Raw genomic sequence first — 26,079 nt, forward strand, 5'->3', positions numbered from 1 at the left:
TTGTACCAGAAGCTAAGCCCACGCTAACTCATCATAATATTGCTTTACAGGAAAAACAAATAGGGTCAAAAACACCCTACTAGTTAACAATCTCTAAGCTGATATACTTCCTTCATGAAAGCAGGATTAACATAAAGGACTTGATTTCTAGCGCAGCCCTGTCTTATGCTGTCAAAAAGGTTACCAAGACACACAGACTCTTCTTACAGAGGTCACATAACTAATATGGTGTTTCATCCCTCAGATACTTTAAGCAGGGAAAATAAATAATAAAGGCTGCTGGACCAGGATTGAGATTTCTGTAACACTTGCCTCCTGCTCACTGCAGCGCCCACCCAGGGATGCCGATGCCAAAGAAGAATGATGACACTCAACACAATGCTGACTTCCTTCTCCTTCATTACCATTCCAACACCTCTTTCTCTTTCTCTCTCTCTGTCTCTCCTAGGCCTAAATGAAGGGATTACTGATGTCTTGTCAATCAAACTGTGAGCAGCTTAACTTGTACACTACCTTTCTCCCTATAGTGTAAAGGGAAAACAACCTATTTCAGAAACACCCCCTGCCAAGGTGTCCCTCCCCCTTGTGATTATTTCACAGATCTACCTCTACCAGGAAGAGAAAACTACTACAAAGATATCTGAACCACAACAGCAGCCATCATCCTGACACACCTGACCAGAGACTTCTGAAACAAACCCAACCAGGCGATTGAATCTGCAGAACACAGCCCCGAATTTCTCCAGAGACAGACAGATGAACTCTCTTGATGGGATTATGCTCCAAAACAAAAGAACAATAGACTTAGTAACTGCTCATCATGGGGATTTGCATGGTATTGGGAAAGAATGTTACTTTTATTTAAATGTATCAAATGCTCTTGAAACCATTGCTAATACCCTCAAAAATTCTTTACATACTATTTCCATTTCAACCCACTAAACAGTTAAGTTGGTTCAATATCCTTGTTTTCCTAGCTCCTATCCGTTCTTAGCCTTCTAATTACGTTGTTTTATTTTGATGCTTGCTCCTTGCCTCATACAGTTTCTCCAGCAAGAGATTACCACCATTGCTAGAATCATCACCAGTCAGGCCATGGTACATTACCAAACTCTAGATCCCTCTAATATAGATAACAGATTAAAGCTCATGATGACACCTCTCCATTATAAAATAAAACAGAGGGAGATGTTGGAAGGACCCTGCTGTTTGAGGTTGCAGTTCTCCCAGTCCAGATTGCTATTCTGGGCTTGGCAAAAGTGCAGGACTCCCTCTCCCCAGCAGGGCCTCCTGCTCTCTGCCTGACTTCATCTGGAGAGTGTTTCTTAGCCACATTTGATATATGTCCTTTGACACAATCCCTGCTAGCTCTTCCCTTCCTGGGCCTATATGATAACTGGGTTCTGTGTTCTCATTCATATGATAGGAGTGTGCTGTTTAATACTAATCAAGCACCTTGTAGTGTCTAGTTCCAACCAATTATGTACACCTATCCTTGGAGCCCCTTACACACTCCCCACAGGGTATACAGCCTTTGTTTTCTGAAATTAAAAGTTGAACTAGCTCCCTGAAATGGTTCCCAGGGTTGGTGGGAGACAGGCCCCCAGACAGGAGGAGAACCAAAGAAAACAAAGACACACACTTTGTACTCACTAAAATACTGAGTCCGCTCCTGCCTGTGGTTCAGAATATAAGCTTTCAGCTTCCAGTTCAAGCAGCCATGCCTGTACTCCGCCATCATGACCTTTCACCCTTCTGGAACTCTAAGCCCCAATAAACTTTGTCTCTAAGCCACCTGCCCTCGTGTTTTATCATAGCAATAGAAAAGTACCTGATACACCTACTATCTTTCCAACCTCAATAAACTTTTTTTCTTTTTAAAGACAGGGTCTCACTTGTAGCCTTGGCTGGCCTGAAATTATGTAGACTAGGCTGGCCTTGAACTCATAGAGTTCTACTGCTTCTGCCTCCCTCCCGCCAAAATTAACGGTGTGTGCTGTCAAGCCTGATGTCTTAATAAACTTTTAAGAAGGCATAGTGAAGGAATTCAATAAAGATGAGAACAGAAGTTGATGAAGTGGGGGTTGGAGAGATGGCTCAGCAGCTAAAAGCACTCACTGACTGCTCTTCTACAGGTCCTGAGTTCAATTCCCAGCAACTATGTGGTAGCTCACAACTACCTGTAATGGAATCCAAGTCCCCCTTCTGGTGTGCATGAAGACAAAGCATTCACATGCATAAATTAAATAAATAAATCTTTAAAAATAAAGTTGATAAAATAATAAACAGAAATATAGAAATTCGGGAGCAGATTTTTTTTGCTGTTTGGTTAGTTTTATTTGGGGATCTCTTATTTGGTCTTGGGTGCTGGTATCGATATAGCGCCTCATGCACCCCAGGCAAGCACTCTACCACTGAGCCATATGCCCACCACAAAAACAGACTCCTTTTTAACTTCTTTCTTTCTACTTATTTGCAAAAGGATTTAACTATGTAACCTTGGCTGGCTTTAAAGTCATTGTTAAGACCAGGCTGGCCAACTGGACGGCAGTGGCCAGCCTGCTCCATTGACTGAGTTCTAGGACAGCTAAGGCTACAGAGAAACCCTGTTTTAAACAACCAAACAACAACCCTCCTCAAAACAAACAAAACAAAAAAGCAGGCTGGCCTTGAACTCACAGAGATCCACCTGCCTCTGCTTCCCAAGTGCTGAGATTACAGGAGTGCACCACCAGCCAGGTAAGAATAAATTCTTTAAACATAGTCATTCAGGGGCTGGCAAGATGGCTCAGTGGATGAATACAGCACCTTGTCACCAAGCCTGATGACCTGAGCTTGATCAGGATATAAACAGTAAAAGAAGAGAACCAACTCCTACAAGTTGTCCTCTGACTTCCACACTCAAACCCTGGCAATCACAGGCACTTTTGTTTGTTTGTTTTCTGTGTGTAGCCTTGGCTATCCTGTATTGTCAATGTAGACCAAGCTGGCCTCGAACTTACCGAGATCCACCTGCCTCTGCCTCCCAGAGTACTGGGATTACAGGCGTATGCCACCACCACCCAACTTAAAAAAAATTTTTTTTAATTAAGTAGTTTAAAAAATAATAATAATAATAATAGGATTCTGCTCTGCAAGATGCAACCTGCTCTACACTGTCAGACCTCCCCACCATGGGACTCTGACAAACTCACAAGTACTTTTTTTTTTTTTTAAGATTTATTTATTTTATGTATATGAATGTTCTGACTAAATGTACACCTGCATGACAGAAGAGGGCATCAGACCCTAATATAGATGGTTGTGAGCCACCATGTGGGTGCTGGGAATTGAACTCAGATACTCTGGAAGAGCAGACAATGCTCTTAACCCCTGAGCCACCTCTCCAGCCTCCCACAAGCACATTTTAAGGTAGCTATCAAAAGAAATAATACTCAGTCTCAGGCTAAACAAATAGGTGCATGCCTATAAAACCAGCACCTAGAGGCTGGAGCATAAGCAAGTCTTCTGTTTTTTGTTTTGTTTCATTTTCTTTTTTGAGGCAGAGTCTCTCTATGTAGTGCTGGCTATGCTGGAACTATGTAGACCAGGCTGGCCTTGAACTCAGACATCCACCTGCCTCTGCCTGCTATGGGAACTAAAGGCGTGCATCACCACGCCTGTCTGAGACCTGTAAGACTGGACTGGAGAGATACCCTTGCAAAGGGTGCCAATTGTGTTCCCAGCACCCACATCAGGCAGCTCACTTAGACCTGTAAGTCTCTTACTGGATATGACTCCCTTTTCTACCAGGCACAAACCTTTATCACAGATCTCTGACGGCAGAGGCAGACAGAAGCGGGTAGATCTCTTTTGAGTTCAAGTTCTAGGCCAGCTGGGATTATATAGTGAGACCTTGAAACTTCGTCTTAAAAAAAAAAAAAAAAGAAAGAAAGAAAAAGAAATTGAGTTAAATAAACTAATACAAAATATTTTTCTAACAAATATTTGCTACCAAAGTCCTAATCACCAGTAATAGCATAGGAAGGGAAATGAAAGGCACTCCCTCAAATACACATCAAATACACATCAAAGTCCCAAATAACATAAGTAAATCCAGAATTGTGAAATTTATTCCAGAAATTCAAATGCAGTACCATACTGCAAACAAAATTCAGCATATGTTGGGTTGGTCCTTTTCGTTTTTGTTTTTTTCCCCTGAGACAGGGTTTCTCTGTGTAGCCGTGGCTGGACTCACTTTGTAGACCAGGCTATCCTGGAACTCATAGAGATCCCGCCTGAGTCTGTCTCTGCCTCCCAGAGTGCTAGGATTACAACTGTGCACCACTGAACCTCACTATCAAACTTCAGCATGTAAACAGCTCAACAGACAAAACAATGAAGGTGAGTGAATTGAAACCATGTGACACAAACCTGAGAAAAAGGCTCTGTATAAATAAAAAATTGTCTTTTAACTCATCAGGCTTCAGCCACAGTCAATCCAGCAATTAACACCCTCAAGACACTACAGTTATATATTAATCACAATAGGAAAGAAAAAAATGTAACAGAGCAACTCACTATGTAGGCCTTGAACTCAGACATCCACCTGCCTCTCCCTTTGCTGGGACTAAAAGCGTGCATCACCATGCCTGCCTGAGAACTGTCAACGCTGGACTGGAGAGATACTCTTGCAAAGGAAAATATTAAAAAGGAGTCTAAATTCACAGTGTCAATAAGAAAATTGCCTGGGGGCTGGAGAGATGGCTCAGAGGTTAAGAACACTGGCTTCTTTTCCAAAGGTCCTGAGTTCAATTCCCAGCAACCACATGGTGGCTCATAACCATCTATAATGAGATCTGATGCCATCTTCTGATATGCAGGTGTCATGCAGATAGAGCACTGTATACATAATAAATAAATAAATCTTTAAAAAGAAAAAAGAAAGTTGCCTAACTAGACAACCTAAGAAAACTCTATGAAAAAAAAAATTAATAAAACCTCGAAAAAAATTTAGGTTACCAAGTCAATTTAGAGCCAGGAGTAGAGTCCACCCTAAAATCCTAGCCCCACTAGATGCTCGGAGTGCAGGAGGATCTCCAGTCTTAGGCCAGCCTGGCTAAATAGATTCAGCTTTAAAATTAGTTCATTTATAAAAAACTAGCGGAGTGCAGTGGCACATGTCTGTAATCCCAGCAATCTGGGAGGCGGAGGCAGGCAGTCTCTGTGAGTTCAAGGCTAGCCAGGTCTACAAAGTAAGTCCAGTACAGCCAGGGCTACACAAAGAAACCCTGTCTCAAAAGGAAAAAAAAAAATCTTTCTCTAACAGCATAATTCAAAAGATATGATGACAAATTCCTGTTAAGGGCTGGAGAGACGGCTCAGAGGTTAAGAGCACTGGCTGTTCTTCCAAAGGTCCTGAGTTCAATTCCTAGCAACCACATACTAGTTCATAATCATCTATGAGCTCTGGTGCTGTCTTCTGCTGTGTAGGCCTGCATGCAGGCAACATACTTATATATAATAAATAAATCTTTAAAAATAAGAAAAAAGAAAAGGCAGTCCTTGTTTCCATTACTAGGGAACCTACTTGGACACTGAGCTGCAGGGTGACATCTTTGCAAGGGTTCTAGGTTATCTCTGTGAATGGTCCTTGGTTGGAGTATCACTCTCCACCTCGTTTTTTTATTTGCTGGTTTGAGATAACATCTCAAATAGCCCACACTAACCTCCTATAGGCATCTGAAACCATGCCCGGTGTTCACTTTTTCTCTTAAATGAAGCAAAGGTGCTGGCCTGTGACCAGTCCCAGGCCAGAAGACTCAGGACAAGTCTGCCCAGCTACATGCTTTTAAATATGATGTTTTGACTTGTTGCCATGCTGGCCTTGGATTTGAAGTGTGTCTATGTTTGTTAACAGCATCTTTTATCTAAATCTTAAAGATACTGTTACATGACCATTACTCCTAACTGCTCCCAACAATGCATGCAGTTTCAAAGAAACCATGGGTAATAAAGGTCACACAATCTCTTAGCTCACGTCCTTGTTATCAACAAAATTAACACCCTCTTCCTGCAAAGAGCACACACTAATTCAGTGGCTCTCAACCTTCCTACAGCTGTGACCCTTTAATACTGTTTCTCAGGTTGTAGGGACTCCTAATCATAAAAATTATTCCAGACCTACTTCATAACTGTAATTTTGCTACTGTTGTGAATCCTAACGTAAATATCTATGTTTTCTGATAGTCTATTGGAAACCTCTGTGAAAGGGTCGGTGACCCACCCACACCCACACCCAAAGGGTATTGCATCCCACAGGTTGAGAACCACTGCTTTAGATATATTCTGAAACTAGAATTATTAAGAAACTCAAACCAGTGTGAGTCTGTATTCTCAGATGATTCTCTGCAACTGTCTGCATTAATCAGTCCTCACTCGACCTATTAACTATAGAGAAAGGCCTTGCTTCTATGAATTAATTCAACGTTATTCAGCAATTTTGAAAGACAGAATTCATTTTTCCTACGTATCCACAAGCAAACTAGGGTAAAAAAGATTTGAGTTGGTAATTCATAACTCAAAAGCAGGCCATTTTTCTAAAAGTCAGTAAGTATTACACCTAAATTGGACCTTAAAATTCTACTTTTCCACAGACCATTTTCTAAACAGTTTCCTAGAATGGCCTACCACTGCCCAGGAGCTTATTCGGACACACATTAACTAGTTAAAAGGAGACTTATTATGTGAGATTCCCACTTCAGGCCACTCATGACCTAACTACTGATAGAGAAACAACGAACATTGCAAGCAATTTTGAGACAGTTCATTTGGAAATCACTATGCTGGGTATCTTCCTCGAACAACCCAGTCTCAAACATCAACACAATTTCCAGCTCTCCAACTAATGCTTGGATGTTCACAGTCTTATGCTGCTGAATAAAGGAATATGATTTTACTTTAGCATACCTTTAGCAATCAGAATTAATCAGAAATTAAGGTGGTAGAGAAGCCAAAGGTCTCACCCGCCACCCTGTTCTGAGGCAAGGCCTCTCCTTCTTGTTGCCCTGCAGTACACTCTCGGCTAGGTGACCTGCAAGCCTCAGATGATTCTACCTCCACCTCTTATCTCGCCACAGAAGTGATGGGGTCATAGGTGTACACTACCAGGTCCAGGTATTTCTATGGGTTCCAGGAATCTTGCATGCCAAGCTCTTTTACCCACTGAGCCATTTCACCAGTCTGGAAATTAAGGCTAAAATCCCCAAACCCAAATATCTGTTCTTACCCTGATTTGGAGAGAAGACACTAGAGTACTGTAATCACATAAAAAGATTCGGAAGGTCCTACAAACAGTCACATTTTTCTTTAATAAGTTTGCTTAAGCAGCCAAAAAAGCACTTGGTTAAGATTCTAGAATCAAGGCCGGGCCTGGTGTCACACATCTTTAATCCCAGCACTCAAGAGACAGATTTCTGTGAATTCTGAGGCCAGCCTGGTCTACATAGTGAGTTCTACAACAGCCAAGGCTACACAGAGAAACCCTATCTCGAAAAAACAAACAAAACAATTTTAATATGTTTAACTCAATTTGACTTTACTCCAGGACACAAACACAATTCCCACTTCTAAAATGAAATACTAAATAATGAAGTTGGGCTCACACCTGTACATTACGAAGATCAAGAGTTCCTGGCAGCAGACCATAACTAAAAGAATGACTAGAGGAAGAGGAGAAGGGGGAGGAGAAGAAATGACACATCTAACATGTGTAATTTAGAACTATTTTTTTTTCCCAAGACAGGGTATCTCTGTGTGGCCTTGGCTGTTTTGGACTTGATTTGTAGACTAGGATGGCCTCGAAGTCACAGAAATCCACCTGCATCTACCTCCCAGAATGCTGGGATTACAGGCATGAACCACTGCCCGGCTAGAACTTTAAAAATATATGTATTTTTCAGGACGGAACAAAGACTTCCTATTCTTGCTGGGTTTGGTGGTGCACACCTGTAATCCACTGGGGAGTCAGAAACTAAAGGATCCCTGACTCAAAAGATAAAATACCTTACTTATATTCATGTGCAGTGTTTTGTTACCAAAACTCACTTCTGAGTTAAGAAAGAGTCTCCAAAGCTGGGAACAGTGGCGCTTGCCTGTAGTCCCAGCACTCAGGGAGGCAGAGGCAGGCAGACCTCCGAGTTCCAAGTTCCAGGCCAGTCAGTCTACAAGTGACTCCAGGACAGCCAAACAGAGGCTAAACAGAGAAATCTTGTCTTGAAGAAGAAAGAAAGAAAAAAGGGAGGGAGGCTCTCCAACTCGAAGTGAAATGCAGTGAAGAACAGAGTCTAGAGCTGCCTCAGTGCTATCCCAGAAGACACCTTTGTAAGGGGCACTGCTGAGGATTTAACCCAAGGCCTTGTGCATACCAAGCAAATACTCTACCACCCAGCTCCACCCCCAGCTCCACAGATAACATCACTAAAAGCTGTGTGTATCTACTACTAAGTTATTTGCCCTCTCCGCCCCAGTTGACTTATCTGCACAGTAAGTATGGCAGTAGCATATACCTTAGAGGACTACGCTGAGGATCAATTAATCCACGTGCATTACTTACAATAGAGCCTCACAAAATAAGGACACTTTAACTGGCCAATGTCATCCAGAAATTCAAAAAAAATAAGAAGGGCATAGTAGCTCATGTCTGTGATTCTAACAAGCAGGAGGCAGAGGCCGGGCTGCTTTATAATCCAAGAGCTGGCAAGGCTGACGCAGCCAGCCTGGCCAAACAGCAAGCCCCAGGCCAATGTGAAATCTTGTTTCAAAAATCAACGTGGATGGTGCCTAAGACAAGATGCCTAAGGTTCACCTCTGGCCTATATGTGTGAAGTATAAAAAGATTGGAGAAATCACTTGAAAGAGAATATGCACATCAAACTGAAGCAAGAATAGATTAGAAGAAGATCTGACATTAAATACTAGACCAAAAAAAGCCATTTTTGTTTTTCCAAAAAAAAAATTCTAGTTTTACTTATTGGGGGGGAGCAGGCACCAAACTGCTTGTGTTGAGGCCAGAACAACTTGCAGAAGTTGGTTCTCTCCTTCCACCATGTGGTTCCCAAGGGCTGAACTCAGGCTGTCAGGCTTGGAGGCAGGTGCCTCCACCTGATAAGACCCCTCACTGGCCCAAACTTTTATTTATTTTATTTTATTTTATTTTACATGTGTGGGTGTTTTGTTTGCATGTATGCCTGAGCTCTACGTTCACACCTGATACCTGAGGAGGCCACAGCTCCTGGAACTGGAGTTACAGGTGTGAGCTGCCATGTGAGTGCTGGGAATAAAACCTGGCTCTTCTGGAAGGGCAGCCAGTGTTCTTAACCACTGGGCCATCTCTACAGCCCCAAGCTTAAAAAAAAGTATACACACACACACTTCCCTCTCAAATAAGCAATGTGCTGTGCATGTCTGCATGTATGTGCATTCACATGTGCATGGGTACATGTGTCCAGGAGCATGTGGTGTTTGCACATAAGTGTGGAGGCCCAAGGCTGACATCAGGAGTCTTCCTCAATTCTTTCAACCTTAATACTCACTGAGCCAGGGTCTCTCAACTGAATCCAGAACTCACTGTTAAGGCTAGCCTACTCTAGCTAAGTATCTTGCTCTGAGAATCCCACATCTTCTTTCTGAGCACGTGAATTACAGGGGGGTTGCCACACCCACTGGCAGCCTGCACTCATGGAGTACAGGTGAATCCAAACTCTGGTGCTCACACTTGTATGGCAAGGGCTTCATCCACTGAGCCATCTCTGGTGACTGGAGGGTGTGTTTTAAGAAGATTACTCAGGGTCATCATACTGTACCTATTTCTGTTTCTTTTTTAAACAAGGGTTCCTATAATACAAGATGGCCCACTACTCCTCCTGCCTTCCACCCCTCAAGTCTAGAACCACCAGGGTGCACCACCATAGCCAGTCATATCACACTATTGGTTAATTTTTATTCTCTGTCCTCTGTTAAGGGCTAAGAATCTCTAAAATATATTTGTTCTTATGCTAGCCCCTTGTCAGACTCTATCAATAAAGCGCCATCGTATGTCTGCATCATCTCTGAAACCCTAACTCTGCCTAGTGCACTGTAGACATGTTTATCAAATCATTACTTTTAGTGGCTACCAGACTATAGTGAAATAGTCAAGAGTTAATTTTTCAAAAACAATATATTTACAAATGAAACAGTCCTGATAATAATTATCCAGTGGACAATTTAAGTTAAAATAAAAATCACTCTGATCAACATACTTGACTAAAAGAGGAACTATTATTTTGGTTTTATGAAATGCTATACATAGCCCAGGCTGGACTTGAACTAATCCTGCCTCAACCACCCACATGTTAGAATTATAAGCATGAACTACCACTCTAGAAAACCTTACAGCCAACAGGTGGGGTGGCACACGCCTTTAATACCAACACCAGGGAGGCAGAGGCAGGAGGATCTCTGTGAGTCTGAGGCCATGCTGGTCAACAAAGAGAGTTCAGGACAGCCAAGCTACACAGAAAAACCCTGTCTCAAAAAATAAAACAACAAGATTAAAAAAAGTAGAGACAGTAAAATGGATTACTGATAAAGGAACCTGCAACCAGGCCTGGCAATCTGAGTTTGATCCCCAAAATTCCCGTGCTAGAAAGAGAATCAACTGCTGTAAGTTTTCCTCTGATCTCCACTACATGCTGCAGCATAGGTATATACACAGATTCACAGATACAACACACACACACACACACACACACACACACACACACACACTACACAGTTCCTGTAAAGAAAACTAATAAGTATAGATAGTTACCTATGCTTTCTCTAAATTTTCTGTGTGAATGTTTTATCTGCACATATTTGCACCATGATTGTGCCTGTTGCCTGTGGAGGTCAGAAGAAAACACTAGATCCTCTGGAACTGAAGCCTGATCCTCTGCAAGAGCAGTAAGTGCTTAACTACTGTGCCATCTCTCTAGCACCTCCTAAAGTAATTTTCTTTTTTTAAAATATTTTTTATGTATATAGTGTTCTGCCTGCATGTACACCTGCATGCCATTAGAGGGCACCAGATCTCATTATAGATGGTTGTGAGCCACCATATGGTTGCTGGGAATTGAACTCAGGACCTTTGGGAAAGAAGCCAGTGTTCTTAACCTCTGAGCCATCTCTCCAGCCCACTAATGTAATTTTCAGTCTCACAAAATTTAGCAATCAAATTAATGTAGGCTTTTCTTTAATCTTCATTTTTTAAATTCACTTTATACCTCAGTCATAGTCTCCTCCCTCCTCTCCTCCCAGACCCACCCTCCCTCTCACATCCTCTCTCCCCTATCTTCAGAATAGAGGAGCCCCCCAACCCAGACACCCCAGCTCATCTATTCACATGAGGATTGAGCTTCTCTTCCTCCTCTGTGGCCTGGCAGGGAAGTCCCGTCAGGAGGAAGTGATCAAAAGGCAGGCAACATAGTTCATGTCAGAGATATTCCCTATTCCCCTAACTAGTAGTGGGCCAACATGAAGCCAAAGATGCCCACTGGACTTAACTCCTTGGGGTCTGTGCATTGTAGTATGTCTATCCTGTGCTGTATGACTATAATCTGGCTGTAAGTGAGTGTATACCATGTGTGTCTTTCTGCTTCTGGGATACCTCACTCAGGATGATCTTTTCTAGTTCCATCCATTGGCCTATAAATTTCATGATTTCCTTGTTTTTAATGGCTAAGTAGTATTCCATTATGTAACTGTACCACAGTTCCTTTATCTATTCTTTGGTTGAGGGACATCTAGGTTGTTTCTAGCTTCTGGCTATTACGAAGAAAGCTGCTATGAACATGGTTCAGCAAATGTCCTTTTTGTATGGTGGAGCTTCTTTCAGGTATATGCCCAGGAGAGGTGTAGCTGGGTCTTGAGGTAGAACTATTCCCAGTTTTCTGAGAAAGTGCCAGATTGATTTCCAAAGTTGTACAAGTTTGTACTCCCACAAGCAATGAAGGGTGTTCCCCTTTCTCCATATTCTCTCCAGCATGTGTTGTCACTTGAGGTTTTTGGTTTTTTTGTTTTTTATGGTGGAAAAAGTATATATTTAGAATTAACCAACTGGACTCAGTTTAGATGATCCTAGTCTTGTTGGCAACATCCAGAGCATGATAATCAGGGGCCAACGGAATATATGTCTTCTTTTCTCTCTCAGACTTTATCATGATATTAACTTTGGCCTCATCAATGTCACAGAGTTTCTTCACAGCCTGTTTGATCTGGTGCTTGTTAGCCTTGATATCCACAATGAACACAAGTGTGATGTCCTCTATTTTCTTTATGGCTGACTAGGTGGTCAGGGGAAATTTGATGATGCCATAGTGGTCAAGCTTGTTTCTCTTCTGGGTGCACTCTTTTGAGGGTATTTGGGCTGCCTCCAGACCTGGAGGGTCTTAGGTTGCTGGAAGGTGGGTGACATGCAGATCTTCTTTTTGTGGCTGTGGACACCTTTCAATACTGCCTTCTTAGCTTTCAAGGCCTTCACTTTGGTTTCAGCTTTGGGAGGGGCAGAAGCTTTCAGCGCCATCTTGGCAAAAAGGTGTCACTTGAGTTTTTGATCTTGGCCATTCTGACAGGTGTAAGATGGAATATCAGAGTTCTTTTTTGTTGTTGTTTTAAAAGATTTATTTACCTATTATGTATACAATGTTGTATTTGCATGTACACCTGCATGCCAGAAGAGGGTACCAGATTTCATTACAGATGGCTGTAAGCCATCATGTGATTGCTGGGAATTGAATTCATGACCTCTGGAAGAGCAGCCAGTGTTCTTAACCTCTGAGCTATCTCTCCAGCGACAACCCCCTACCCCGAGTTGTTTTGGTTTGCATTTCCCTTAAGACTAAGGCTGCTGAACATTTCTTTAAGTGCTTCTCCACCATTTCAGAGTCCTCTGTTGAGAATTCTGTTTAGCTCTATATTTGAGTTATTCATATATTTTGGATATCTGTTGGATGTAGGGGGTTGGTGAAGATCTTTTCCCAGTCTGTAGGTTATCATTTTGTTCTGATGACAGTGTCTTTTGCTGTACAGAAGATTTTCGGTTTCAAGAGGGCCACCAACAAATCAGATCTTAGAGCCTGAGCTGTTGCTGTTCTGTTCAAGAAGTTGTCTCCTGTACCAATGAGTTCAAGGCTCTTACCCACTTTCTCCTCTAGCAAATTTACTCTATCTGGTTTTATGTTGAGGTCTTTGATCCACTTGGACTTTAGTTTTGTGCAAGATGATAAATATGGATCTATTCTGCATTTTTTTCTACATTTAGACATCCAGTTTGACCAGCACCATTTGTTGAAGATGCTTTTTTCCACTGCATGGTTTTTGCTTCTTTGTCAAAAATCAGGTGCACATAGGCGTGTAGGTTTATTTCTGGGTCTTCAACTGGGTTCCATTGACCAACCTATTTCTATGCCAGTACCATGAAGTTTTTATTACTATTGCTCTGTAGTATAGTTTGAGGTCAGGTATGGAGATAACTCCAGAAGTTCTATTATTGTATAGGATTGTTTTTGCTATTCTGGGTTTTTTGTTTTCCATATGAAGTTTAGAATTGTTCTTTCAAGGTCTGTGAAAAACTGTGTTGGTATTTTGATGGGGATAGCACTGAATCTATAGATTGCCTTTAGTAAGATGGCCACTTTTACTATGTTAATCTACCAATCCATGAGCATGGGAGATCTTTCCATCTTCTGGTATCTTTTTCAATTTCTTTCTTCAAAGACTTGAAGTTCGCCAATACCTACCATCAAACTAAATGGAGAGAAACTTAAAGCAATACCACTACAATCATGGACAAGACAAGGCTGCCCACTCTCTCCATCTCTTCAATACGGTACTAAAAGTTCTAGCTAGAACAATAAGATAACTTAAAGGAGATCAAAGGGACACAAATCGGAAAGGAAGAAGTTAAAAGATTGATATTCGTAGATGATATGAGAGGATATATAAGTGAGCCCCAAAATGCCACCAGAGAACTCCTGCAGCTGATAAACACCTTCAGCAAAGTGGCTGAACACAAGATTAATAATTTTAAAAAATCAGTAGCCCTCAGGTATACATATGACAAACAGACTAGGACAGAAATTAGGGAAACCTCACCCTTCACAATAGCCACAAATAATATGAAGTATCTAAGGGTAACTCTAACAAAGGAAGTCAAAGACCTATACAACAAGAACTTCATGTCTGTGAAAGAGTAAATTTTTTTTATTTTTTAAAATAAAATTTTAAAAATTTTTAAAATTTTTCATGTTATTTTAGTTGATAGCTCTAGAAATTAAAGGTTGACGATGGCCCCCTTACTGTTGAGAGTCCCATGGTAGCACAGGGCATCACCTCATGAGAAAGTGAAACTATGAGTATGCCAATGCCAACTTTTCAAAGGATTATTTGGACAGGGTTTTACTGAGGATTGAACCTATAGCCTCACGAATGCTGAGGAAGTACTCTACAAACTGAGCTGCAAATATAGAACCTGAATAGGATCTGTTTTTTGTTGTTGCTGCTGGGGTGATTATGGTTTTTGTTTGTTTGGTTTGGCTTTTCCGAGACAGGGTTTCTATTTGTAGCCCTGGCTAGACCTAGACCAGGCTAGCTTGAACTCAGAGATCCAAATGCCTCTGCCTCCTGAATGCTGGGATTAAAGGTGTGTACTATCAACACCCAGGCTGGACAGGCTCTTTATGATGGGAGTTTCCAGCAGTATTTATGTGGAGATAAGTTTAAGTCTGACTTTTTTTTTAAACAAGGATAAAATCATGCTAAAAACAAGAGTCAAAGTCCAACTGTGAACATGACTCCCAGAAGATGGGACAGCTCATAGCTGTGCATTTCCATTAGGGACATGTTATCAACCTACATTGAACATATGTCAATATAAATTATGGACAGAACCTTTATCTTTACCCTAAAAATACTATGGTCTACCATTCTAGGCTTATACTGCTTGTTTTGAGATTGTTTGTTTTGTTTTGTTTTGTTTTGTTTTAGGTAGCAGAGTCCCATATAGCCCAAGCTAGCCTTAACTCCACAGTCAAGGACGACCTTGAACTTCTCCTGCCTCCCTTTCCCAAGTGCTGGGTTTATAGGGTGTGTCACCATACCTAGTTTACAGGGTGGTGAGAACAAAACCCAGGCTTCACAAATGCTAGGCAGGCATTCCACCAACTGAGTTCATGTCTATAAACAGTTATTTAGTGCATTTCTTTCTCTCTCTTCTTAAGAGCAATCTATTTGAAATACCAGTGATAAGTAATACAGTGACCACTTACATACTGAGAAAAACCAGGCTGGATATGATAGTACTTGCCTATAAGCCTTACTTAGGAGGCCTAAAAGGATTCAGTTAGGTTAGTTTGGGCTACATAGTGAGACCCTACAAAAAAAAAAAAAAAAAAAAAAAAAAAAAAGAAAGAAAGAAAGAGAAAAGAATGAATGAGGCTGGAGAAATGGCTTGGTAGCTTGGTAGTTGAGGGCATATACTGTTCCAGATGCCCAGGTGGCAGCTCATGGCCACCTGTAATTCCAGCTCCAGGGATCCAAAACCCTCTTCTAGTTTCTACTTCTTTTACATGTGTGTGCTCAAGTGCACACAGGCACACAGGTAGGCACATACACTCAAAAATATCTGGCCAGGCTTTAATCCCAGCACTCAGGAGGCTAAGGGAGGCTCTGTGAGTTCAAGGCCAGCCTGGCCTATATTGTGAGTCCAAAACAGCCAGGGCTACATAGTGAAATCCTGTCTCAAAAAAACAAATAATATTGGCAGGGCTGAGTCTGGTGGGGAAACAGCTCAGCAGTAGCAGCATTAACTGTACTGTCAGAGAAGCAGAGTTCCCCTGCCAACAGCAACTCAAGTTCCAAGGGGATCCAGTGCCGCCTTCTAGAATCCTTGGGCACTGCACACATGTATAGCACAGACATAGATGTAGAAAAAGCAACCACACACATAAAGAAATTTTTAAATTTTTTTAGCCTGGCAGTAGTGGTACACACCATTAATCCCAGCACTCAGGAGGCAGAAGCAGGCAAATCTCTGTGAGTTCAAGGCCAGGCTGGTCTATATCGTGAGGACAGTCAGAGCTATACAAAGAAACCTGTTTCAGAGACTAAATAAATAAATAAATAAATAAATAAATAAATAAATAAATAAAATGCACATAGGTAGGAAGAGAAAGAAAGAGAGAAAGAAAAGAAAGAAAAGAAAGAAAGAAAGAAAGAAAGAAAGAAAGAAAGAAAGAAAGAAAGAAGGAAGGAAGAAAAACAATTTTCACTAAAAAACTAACAGCAAAGCTTAGAAGCATATCATGAAATTGAGTAGTGGCTATTAAGAGTTTATACCTGGGGGCAGGTGAGACAGCTCTATGGGTAAAAAGCATTTGTCCCCAATCCAGATGACCTGGGTTAATCCCTGGACCCATATGATGGAAAGGACCGACTCCTGCAAATTGTCATCTGATGTCCAGATTTGTGTGCACACAAATACACAACATAAATAACCGCTTAAAAACAAAAAAATGGGCAAAGGAACATAGCTAGGCCTGTTAGTAAAGTGCTTAACTAGCATATATGAAGCCCTAAGCACACTAACATACTTATATGATCTCAGCATTAAAGATGTGGAGGCAGAAGGATCCTAAGTTCATCAAAGTCATTCTTAGATACATAGCAAGTTTGAGGCAAGCCTGGGCTACATAAGTCTCTATTTAAAAAAAAAAAAAAAAAAAAAGTAAATACTTGATTAATTTAAAACAACATATATCCCAGAGTATTTTTTCCTAGTAGTAGCAATATAAGATCAACTTCTCTGCTAGAAAGGAAGAAAAAAGAAGAAAGGAAGAGGAAGGGAGGGAGGGAGGGAGGGAGGGAGGGAGGGAGGGAGGAAGAAAAACCTGAAAGCCAGGCTGGTTAACCAGAAAGCTGTAATCCTAAAACATAAGGGGCTGGGGCAGGATGACTGTGTCTGGGTAACACAGTGAGAGCCTGTTTCCAACAAAGCAAACAAACTCCATGAGAGGGGCTCCAGAGATGGCTCAGTGGTTAAGGGAACTTGCTGCTCTTGCAGAGAACCCAACCAAGTTCTGCTCCCCAGTAGCCCACACTCACCCATTAACTCCAACTCCAAGGGATCTGACATTCTCTTCTAGCTTCCATGGGCACATTCAAAAGTATAAATACATTCATATATACATATAAATAAAAATAATAAGCAAAATATGCATTTGGCTTTCTAGAACAAAATCAGTAATTCCAGCAATGCAAACATAAAGGTAAACAAGCAGATAGCTACACACCTTCTTCTGAAGTACTTTTCAATTATAATTTCAGATTAGAAAAAATGTTCCCGGCCTAGTCTTGGGATTTTTAAAGCTTCAACTACCTAGCAGAAAGCAGATTTAAAACTCTGAAATATATTCACTTAAACACACTCTTGTCAGCATTACAATGATCCATTATCCACTTTTGGATGCTGTCTCCAGATAATTTTTAATCCCCCCCTGAATTTTCCCTACCAACAAGAACTTGGATTTTACCCTGCCTGCCCCCATTACTTGCTTGTGCTTAGGGAATTATAATTACAGTGATCCCGCCTCTTAGAACATCCGCAAAGCACAAAGCCTCTTTGTATGATTTCGGGAAGGGTGTGCTTTTCAGGCTCACAGGGAAAAAGGATGAGCAGCAGCAAAGAAGAGGAGCAGGATCTACGATGGTGGGCTTGGTTTTGGCTGGATATTATTCATAGGGATTTTCCTTTCTCCAGCCCCCTTTCTCTATTTCTTTTTAAGACAAAGTCTTGCTAGGTAGCTCCAGCTCACCTGGTAATACTATGTAAACCAGGCTGGCCTCAAACTGCCAGCAATCCTGTCTCAGCCATACTCATTCAGCCTTTGGGGATTTTCTTGTGGATGACCATCAAGAATCCTGCTCAGCCTCTGTACTCCCTGTATGGGAATATGGAGAGAGGCAGATCCCATCCTGACAAGCACAATCGTTCAGCCCAGAAGGCCGTGAGCAGAAAGAAGAGCAAGGGGGAAAAGCAAGCAACACTGCCCTGAAGTGCACCCTTCTGGCTCATCTCAGAACTCAGCAGGGACTGACAATGAAGGCTATCACTTCAGAGAATCAATCAGTGATCAGCAGGGCTGTACTCTCACTACAGGGAAACGCTCACATACGCACTTATGCAGTAATAAAAACTCAGGAGAGACACAAACCTAGTGTTTTTGTTTGGTTGGTTGGTTGGGCTTTTTTTTGTGGGGAGGATTATGAGAAAGAGTTTCTCTATGTAGCCTTGGGTGCCCTGGACTCTGTGGACCAGGCTGGCCTTGAACTTACAGCAGATCCCCCTGCCAATGCCTCTCCAACTGCTGGGATTAAAGGCAGGTGCCACCTTGCCCAGCTCCTAGTTTTTATTTTAAGCAAGATAGCCCCAAAGCCAAAAGAACAAAATACTTATTATTTAATCACAAGCATTCAACTCCTCAATATTTGTGAAGGCAAGTATAAAATGAAACTTGTTTCACTTTCAGCTTACCAACCTTAGTTTTAGCAAGCAGCACTAAAAGGTGCTAATGCAGAATGAGACAGGCCCCTTCTCTTCAACTCCAGGAATATACCCTACCACCTGGCTACTCTTTCTTTCGTAGATCCCTTTCTGCCTCTTACTACTTTTCTCCATTTGCCTCAACAAAATCAAACTGTTATATTCAGGGAGAGACACACATTCTCACTCCTTTATTTCTACACATATTTTACCACAGAAGCAAAATTGCAGAAATAGCTTCTCTTGACTTGACATGCACAGAACACAGGGAAGCTCCATTGTCCTCCACCTGCCCAGCATCACCTCAGTCTCCATCCTACCCAAGACACAGCCCTGATCTTCAGGTAAGAAAAACCAGAAAGAAAACAGTGAAATCACTCTGGATGGAATCTACAGTTAGTCACAATGTATCTATCCTTGTGTGGACACGAGGCCATTTTATTTTTGTTAAACATTTCTATTTACATATAATTTCTTCAACATCAACACACAGTGGAACTTAATCACGCTTTAAAATAATAAAAAGGACAACAGAATGCACTTCACTTGACCATAACAACTGTTCTGGGAACTGTAGTCATCCTCTGCAAAAGCACCACGAAGTCCAGTGTATCTTTGGTACATGCTCCTCCTTCTCTCTCCAAGAAAAAGAATGAAAACAGCAGGAAGTATAAACAACTACTTAATGGAAAATACAAGTGGATAAATAAATTTTAAAATAAATTGGCTAAAAAGCCTCAGGTCTCGGATATTCACGAATGCTAGGCTAGTAAGTAGAAAACAGGGATAGAAAAATAATATACCTCCCCAAAGTGACCACTGTAAGAACATAAGAACAAATATGGTACACAGCCAGTTTCTCACCTCCATTTACCAATACCTTTACCTTTCTTAAAGATTTCTGTTTTCCAAAAGCTATTTTCTTGCTTATTCTGTGTGTATTTCTCCTGTCTCATAATAAAGCATATCACAATTCTTTGATTCAGATTAATGTAGTGTTAAAAAGCCACAACTAAAATCCTTCTAATGGTAAGTTTGGGTGAAGAGCTGGGACTGTCAGTGGTGGAATGCTCACTTACCATTTATTTATATTTAGATGACAGCCTCAACACTCATAACTATAAAAAAAAAGAAAATATATGTATTTGTTTGTTTTTGCATGTAGAAGCCAGAAGAGAACTTGGAGGCCTCAGTTTTTCTCCTTCCACCATGTGGGTCTAAAGGATCAAAGTCAGTTCATCTTGGTGGCAAATAACTTCATCTTTATCCACTGAACCATTTTGCTAGCCCCTAGGTGCTCATCCTGTCAAAGGGTTTTCACATCCCTTGCTACCTGAAATAGGTGGTCTGTTCTGGAGGTCATATATATATATATAGCAGTCCTGCTTAAAATAAATAAATAAATTTGTTATTTATTAGAAAAAAACTTTAAACACCCTGGAGCTATGCTATAATGGCTAAATGTAATTCTAAAATGGGTTATCAAAAAGCACCTCAACAAAAACAGGCATTTCACAAATTTTGTCATCAGAAAGTAACCTTCAGTATAAAATTCTAAAGTGAATCAAACCTAAAAGTCTAACATCTAATGAAAACTAGTAAATCTGGGAGAAAAAAAACTCTCCCAAATCAAGAGATAAGCAGTCATTTCCTAACACGTTGAACTTCTATCATGGATTCAAACAGCTGAAGTTCAAATACAGATAATAAGCCAAAACACTACACCAATTTCCATTATCTGCAGAGGGATAAACCACTTTTCTCTTAGAAAGGCATGAGGAGACCTGAGAGCCGGCTCACCAGGTAAAGGTACTTGTGGTCAAGCCTGCTGACCTCAGTTCAGTCCCTGGAACCTACGTCATGAGGGAGAAAATGGACCCCTGGATGCTGTCCGCCGACAGCTGCATCTGCATCTACCACCACACAAAGTAGGTAAATGTGAAAAGGAAATGGGGGCATGAGAGCTGGGAGTGTAGCCCAGGGGTAGAGTGCATGCTTATCAGTGTGGGCAGGGGCTGAGATGAACCCCAGGCCCTCCCACACTCCTACACATTTACCTTTTAGGGCTTCCTTCCTGTTAGACCCCGTTTTGTTCTTCTCCCAACTACAAAATGACATAGTTGACAATGACATAGAAAGAAGTCTGTAAATTCCGCTAAAAAGTCCTGTTGAGTGAGCCCCTTAGCCACCTGCCTAGAAGAGGGGCTGGCAACCAGGATTTAAATGGCGTGGGCAACCAGGTATGCACGCCTAAAATCCCAGCACTGGGGATTTGAAGCAGGAAAAACCTGTAGCCCATGACCACTCTCAGCAACACAGAAAACTGAACGCCATCCTGAGCTACGTTAGACCCTGTCACAGAAAACTAGAAAGAGTAATGGGGATATAACTTACTCAGTAAAGTACTTGCTAGCATGCAACAAACTCTAACACTGCCAAAAAAAAAATGCATCTGGTGGTGCTGGCCTATAATTCCAGCATTCTCACCACTCAGGTCTAAGCAAAGGGATTAGAAATTCAAGGTCATTCTACGCTGTGTAACAAGTTTAGAGCTATTCTGAAACACAGGAGAGGGAGGTGAGCTAAAAAACAGGCTATGAAAAAGAAGTAGTGATTTTGGAGCTTGGTGATGCACACCTTTAATCGCAGCACGCAGAAGGCAGGGGCAAGCAGATCTCTGTGAGTTCAAGGCCAGCCAAATCTACAGTGAGTCCAGGACAGCCAGGGCTATTGCACAGAGAAACCCTGTCGGGGGGGTGGGAAGGTGGGGGGGTGGGAAGGAAGGCCATAGATAAAGGTATACAATCCTACCCTTAGCATTTTTTTTTTTAGTGAGTATTTGTATATGTATATATGTATTTCCACATACCCATGTTCACATGTTGGGAATGCAGGTGTGTCCAGGTGTGAATGTCATATAGCAGGCAGAGGCTGGTGTCTTCTTACATGATTCTCCACCTTGGGTCTCTCACTTGAACCTAAAGCTTGCCAATTTAACTAATGTAGCCAGCCAGCTTAACTGGGGAAATTCTCTGTCTCTAGCTCCCAAGCACTGGGATTATAGGTGGCTGGCGTCATTTACCTGCAGCAAAGGACCTGAACTCTGGTCTTCAGCCATGCTCAGCAAGTACTTCAAGCATAAACCATTTCCCCAGCTACTCCCCTATCACTCCTTTATGCTCCACAAACGAGTAAGTATTTTGGTGGCCTACGCCTGCACTGAGAAGCTTGAGGCACAACGCTGGAGAGGAAGGCTGGCCTGCTGAAACAACCTGGTCTCAAAGTGATAAGCATCATGTGGTTCAGATCATACCAGTCAAGGAACAGGAGAAAAGCACAGCCTGAGGAACAGCCTGGAGACTGGGCTTTGGCAAATCGCAAACAAGTCCTCAATTGCTAGTGAGCATCAGAACCAGGTGTGTGGGCCCATCCCCTCCCTAGCAAATCAGAATGTGCAGAAGCACTTTCATATCACTTTTGACAAAGCTCAAACTGATCTTGAAAATTTAGGAAAACTAGCAAATTCTCCACATCCATCAGCAATTCCAAAACAAAAATGATCCATGGCTAGAAAAACGGGTCAGCAGCTGAGCACTGGCCACCCTTCCCACCGCTCACACAGCTGCTTAGACCCGTAACTGCAATTTCAGGGGACCCTAACACCCTCTTCCAACCTCAGACACCACACATGCTGTGGAACACAGTCATACATGCAGGCAAAATATCCATATTGATAATTTTTTTTACCTTAAAAATAGTAACAACGTATTTTTCTTTAAGCTACTCAGAACAAACTAGGTTACAGGTCAGAAAGGGTAAAAAAGCACCAGCCTGAGTACGGAACAGCCAGTGCACATCTACAACTAGATGCTATAGTTATAGAGCGAGTATTATGGGGCAAAACTTTGCGCTCTATTAACAAGAAAATGAGACACATATGAGAAATACTTTAGACATCTGAAAAATATTTAGAATAATATACTTAACATCTATACCCCATATCCAACATTAGCAAATCTTATTTTGCAATTACCTGATTTAAACCTAAGTGACATTAAGTAACAATTAAAGCTCTTTGCATACCAGTCTTATCCCATGCTTCCTCTTTTCTACCCAATGATAAGCACTACTTGTGAATTTTTATGGTTCCCATGTATGTATTTACATTACTATGTATGTATATAACCACAAATAGTTTTGAGTTTTTAAAATATATTAAGTGGAAATTTTCTGTAAACATTCTTCTGGGATTTGCTCCTCCCAATCCATGTCAGGTTTCTGATATGCATACATTTTTAATGAATTAGCTATAGTTTATGTGTGGAGAGTTGAGACAAGTTCGTAAGTAACCATGCCGGCCTTGAACTTGTTCTGCCTCCAAATTACTAGAATTACAGGTACGTGACACCATTACTGCTTTTATTTTCTAACAGTACTGTAATATTCAATTGTGTGGGGCCCTGGGTGTGTGTGTGTGGTCAGTGTTTGAATAAATGCACATGTGTTTGCAGGTACTCCTGCCTATGCATGTTCATGTGAAAGCTGGAGACAGTTCAAGCATCTTCCTCTACTACTGTCCACCTTATTTTTTTGAGGCAGTGTCTCTCATTGACTCCACAGCTAGACTGGCTAGCCATTACAGGGTGCATCCTCTCCACATAATACATACACACTCACACTCCACAACACCAGGGCTGCAGGCAAACACTGCCACAGTTAGCTTTTACAATCCAAAGTTGAGTCTCTGTGCTTTCATAGCAAACACTTTATCTAGTGAGCCATCTCCTCAGACTTTGCAAGGGTCTTTCTAAAATTTTATGCACAGCCCTTCTAGTACAACACATGAACTGGAACAGGATTCTTGTACCTCTCCTGTATTGGTTATTGTCTTTACACATTTTAGATAGATGAGTATGTCAACCATTTTCAACTAGATTACTTGTTACGCTACTGCTCTCCAAGGTGGCTGGCACCCACTTATCAGTCTCACTAACAGTACATAAAAGTACAGTTCATTAATCCCAGCAGTCAAAAAGCAGGGAAGGGGCATCTCCCTAGTTCAAAGCCAACTAAGTCTACACAGCAAGCTCCAGACCAGCCAGGACTACACAGTGAGACCCTGTCTTTTAAAAACTATCCCTCCCCCGGGGCTAGAGATATAGTTCTATGACAGAGTACCCAATCAGGGAGGAGGCCCTGGGTTCTACCCCAGCACAACAAAGCAACAAAAGTTTATTTCCCTACAATCTTACTAATACTCACCAGAGCATTCATGTTGTACCTGGCTGATAGGTCTGAAGTGGCATGTACTGCTGTTCAATCTGCATTTGTCTGATTATAAGTCTTTGATAAATATTTTCTTATACATGTATGCATATATATATGGACATAGCTGCTAAATGTGTTTCTGACAGTCAAGGTTTATTTGCTCTATTAGAAGTTGAGCCCAAAGCCTGAAGTATGCTAAACAAGCACTCTACCTTCTTATTACATTTCAAAATAGGACTTTGAGGCAGGAAAAATGGCTCAACAATTTAGATAACTGGCTGTTCTTGCAGAGGGCCCAGGCTCAGATACCAGCACCCACATGAAAGCTCACAACAGCCTGTTCCAAAATACCTGACACTCTGTTCTGGCCTCTATGGGCACTGTACACGTAATGTACATACATACCTGAAGACAAAACACTCACAAAATAAACCTTTAAACACACAGACACACACACACACATACAGAGCGAAAACAAAATCCTAGGATGTTCCTAAGTTGATCAGGCTTCCAACTTGCTATGACGAGCTGGCCTGAAACTCTTGATTTCCTCTACCTGTCTCCCTAGTGCTGGGATCACAACCACAAAGCACCCTTCCAACAGCATCCAAGATGGAAAACTCAGGTACAGGGCAGGACAGTCAATCTGGACAAAAGGCCTTAATTAATTCATTTGCTAATTAGTTTTTGTCTTCTCTCTTTTGCCAAGCCTTACTGCCAAGACAATAATGTAGGCACGTTGGGGCCTGTATGCTTAGGGGTGAGAATGAAGGAGGATGCTAAGGCCACCATGTGTCTATAAAATATTACAACTGTCCTTACTCAAAGAACATGAAATTATGTCAGACCAATAGGTAAACTCTACAGTGTAGGCAACATTCAGCTTGAAGAGAACGGATCATATTTAGTTTCCTTTTTGAAGCATCCCAGTCTTTTCTCTCTCAACTAGCTGCCCTCCTCCCTCCCCTTCAGCAATCCCTTTATCTCCCTTCCCGCACAATGACTATCTACACTCTCCTTTTTCCCCATTCCACAGCTTCTACTCGTCTTTCTTCACTGCCTGTTACCCATCCATTGCTTTCTCGCTCTTCTCTTTAACTGACATCCCTCTCCTTTTCTAAGACGCACCCAAACTAAAAGCAACTCACCTAATCACTCCAAGTAAGAACAGATTTCTCCGGCATTGTACAGCTAGCAAGAGAATGACTTGTCCCAACCCTCCCAACTTCCTTCCCCCTTCAGGCCTGGGACAGCTCGCTACTCTTCCTCTGGGAACCCTTCAGTGTTGTGCCTACAGACCATCTACCAAAACCTCTTACGGCCTTCTGAGGCATGCATGCTTTTACCAGGGCCGGGGGTGTATTTCTGTTCTCTGTTCGGGACATGAACAAAACTCGGGCAATTTCCTGGAAAAGATCCTGTAGGAACAGACCTCCTTCCCTTTCATTCCCGCTGGGCTGGCTTAGCCTATGCAGTGGTAAGAAAGATGACCTGGAGAATACCAAACGGTCCCTGAGACAAGTTTCCAAAGCTCTGCTCCACTACCTCAATAAAAATCCTCTCGGAGTACATACTCCCTCTCCCCGCCCCCGGCAGGAGTCTTTCTCCCTTCGGCTCCCCAAATCGGCTCCCCAGGGCACTAAGCTCCCAACACAGCTCCTGTTTCTCCTTCCCACCCCTCGTGAGAGCCCAGAATGAGCTGGCTACCCTGGTGGGTGTGCCAGGGCGCAGGCCCCGGCCCCCTTCTCCCGACCACTCTAGTTCTCGGGGGCTGGGGACTCCGCTTCCTCCCAGCCCCCTCGGCCGGCGGCCCGCGCCAGCTCCAGGGTGGCCCTGGTTCCCGGCCAAGGCACGACTCAAGCTGGCTTTGTGACCTTGGGCAAGTCACTTCCCCCGGTAAGCCTCAGTTTCCTCCCCGGCAGAGCGGATTCCTCACGAGGTCCTGCCCTGCCCACCCCGCAGGAAGGGGCAGCCCGGCGGGTGCGAAAACGCTTTGTGAGGCGCTCTGCCCGGCGGAGTGCGGGGCTCCCGGGGGCTCCCGGGCTGGACAAAGCTGTGGCGGACAAGGCTCCTCCCTCTCCGCGGGACCCCTGGCCCCGGGCTGACCCTTCCCCCCCCTCCCCGCACAGCCCGCCCCGCCCCGCGCCGCCGGGGACCCCGTACCTGCTCCGGGCGCTCTGCCGCAGGCGCCGCCACCCTGCGCCCCCGTCCGA

At 42.5% G+C, this 26,079-nt stretch overlaps 1 protein-coding gene and 1 pseudogene across 1 annotated transcript in view; both read right to left on the minus strand.

The window, feature by feature from the left end:
- Rnf38 (ring finger protein 38) overlaps positions 1–26,073 on the minus strand; it is a 108,327-nt gene extending 82,254 nt beyond the window's left edge. The window contains exon 1 of the mRNA XM_055605346.1: positions 26,030–26,073. The gene's annotated coding sequence lies outside the window, so the exon portion shown is untranslated. The remainder of the gene's footprint in view (positions 1–26,029) is intronic.
- On the minus strand, positions 12,129–12,583 carry LOC129675238 (60S ribosomal protein L23a-like; annotated as a pseudogene).
- Positions 26,074–26,079: the final 6 nt, after the last annotated feature.

This window comes from Psammomys obesus, unplaced genomic scaffold (genome assembly GCF_907164565.1).
Source record: "Psammomys obesus unplaced genomic scaffold, mPsaObe1.curated_primary_1811, whole genome shotgun sequence".
Classification (NCBI taxonomy): Eukaryota; Metazoa; Chordata; class Mammalia; order Rodentia; family Muridae; genus Psammomys; species Psammomys obesus.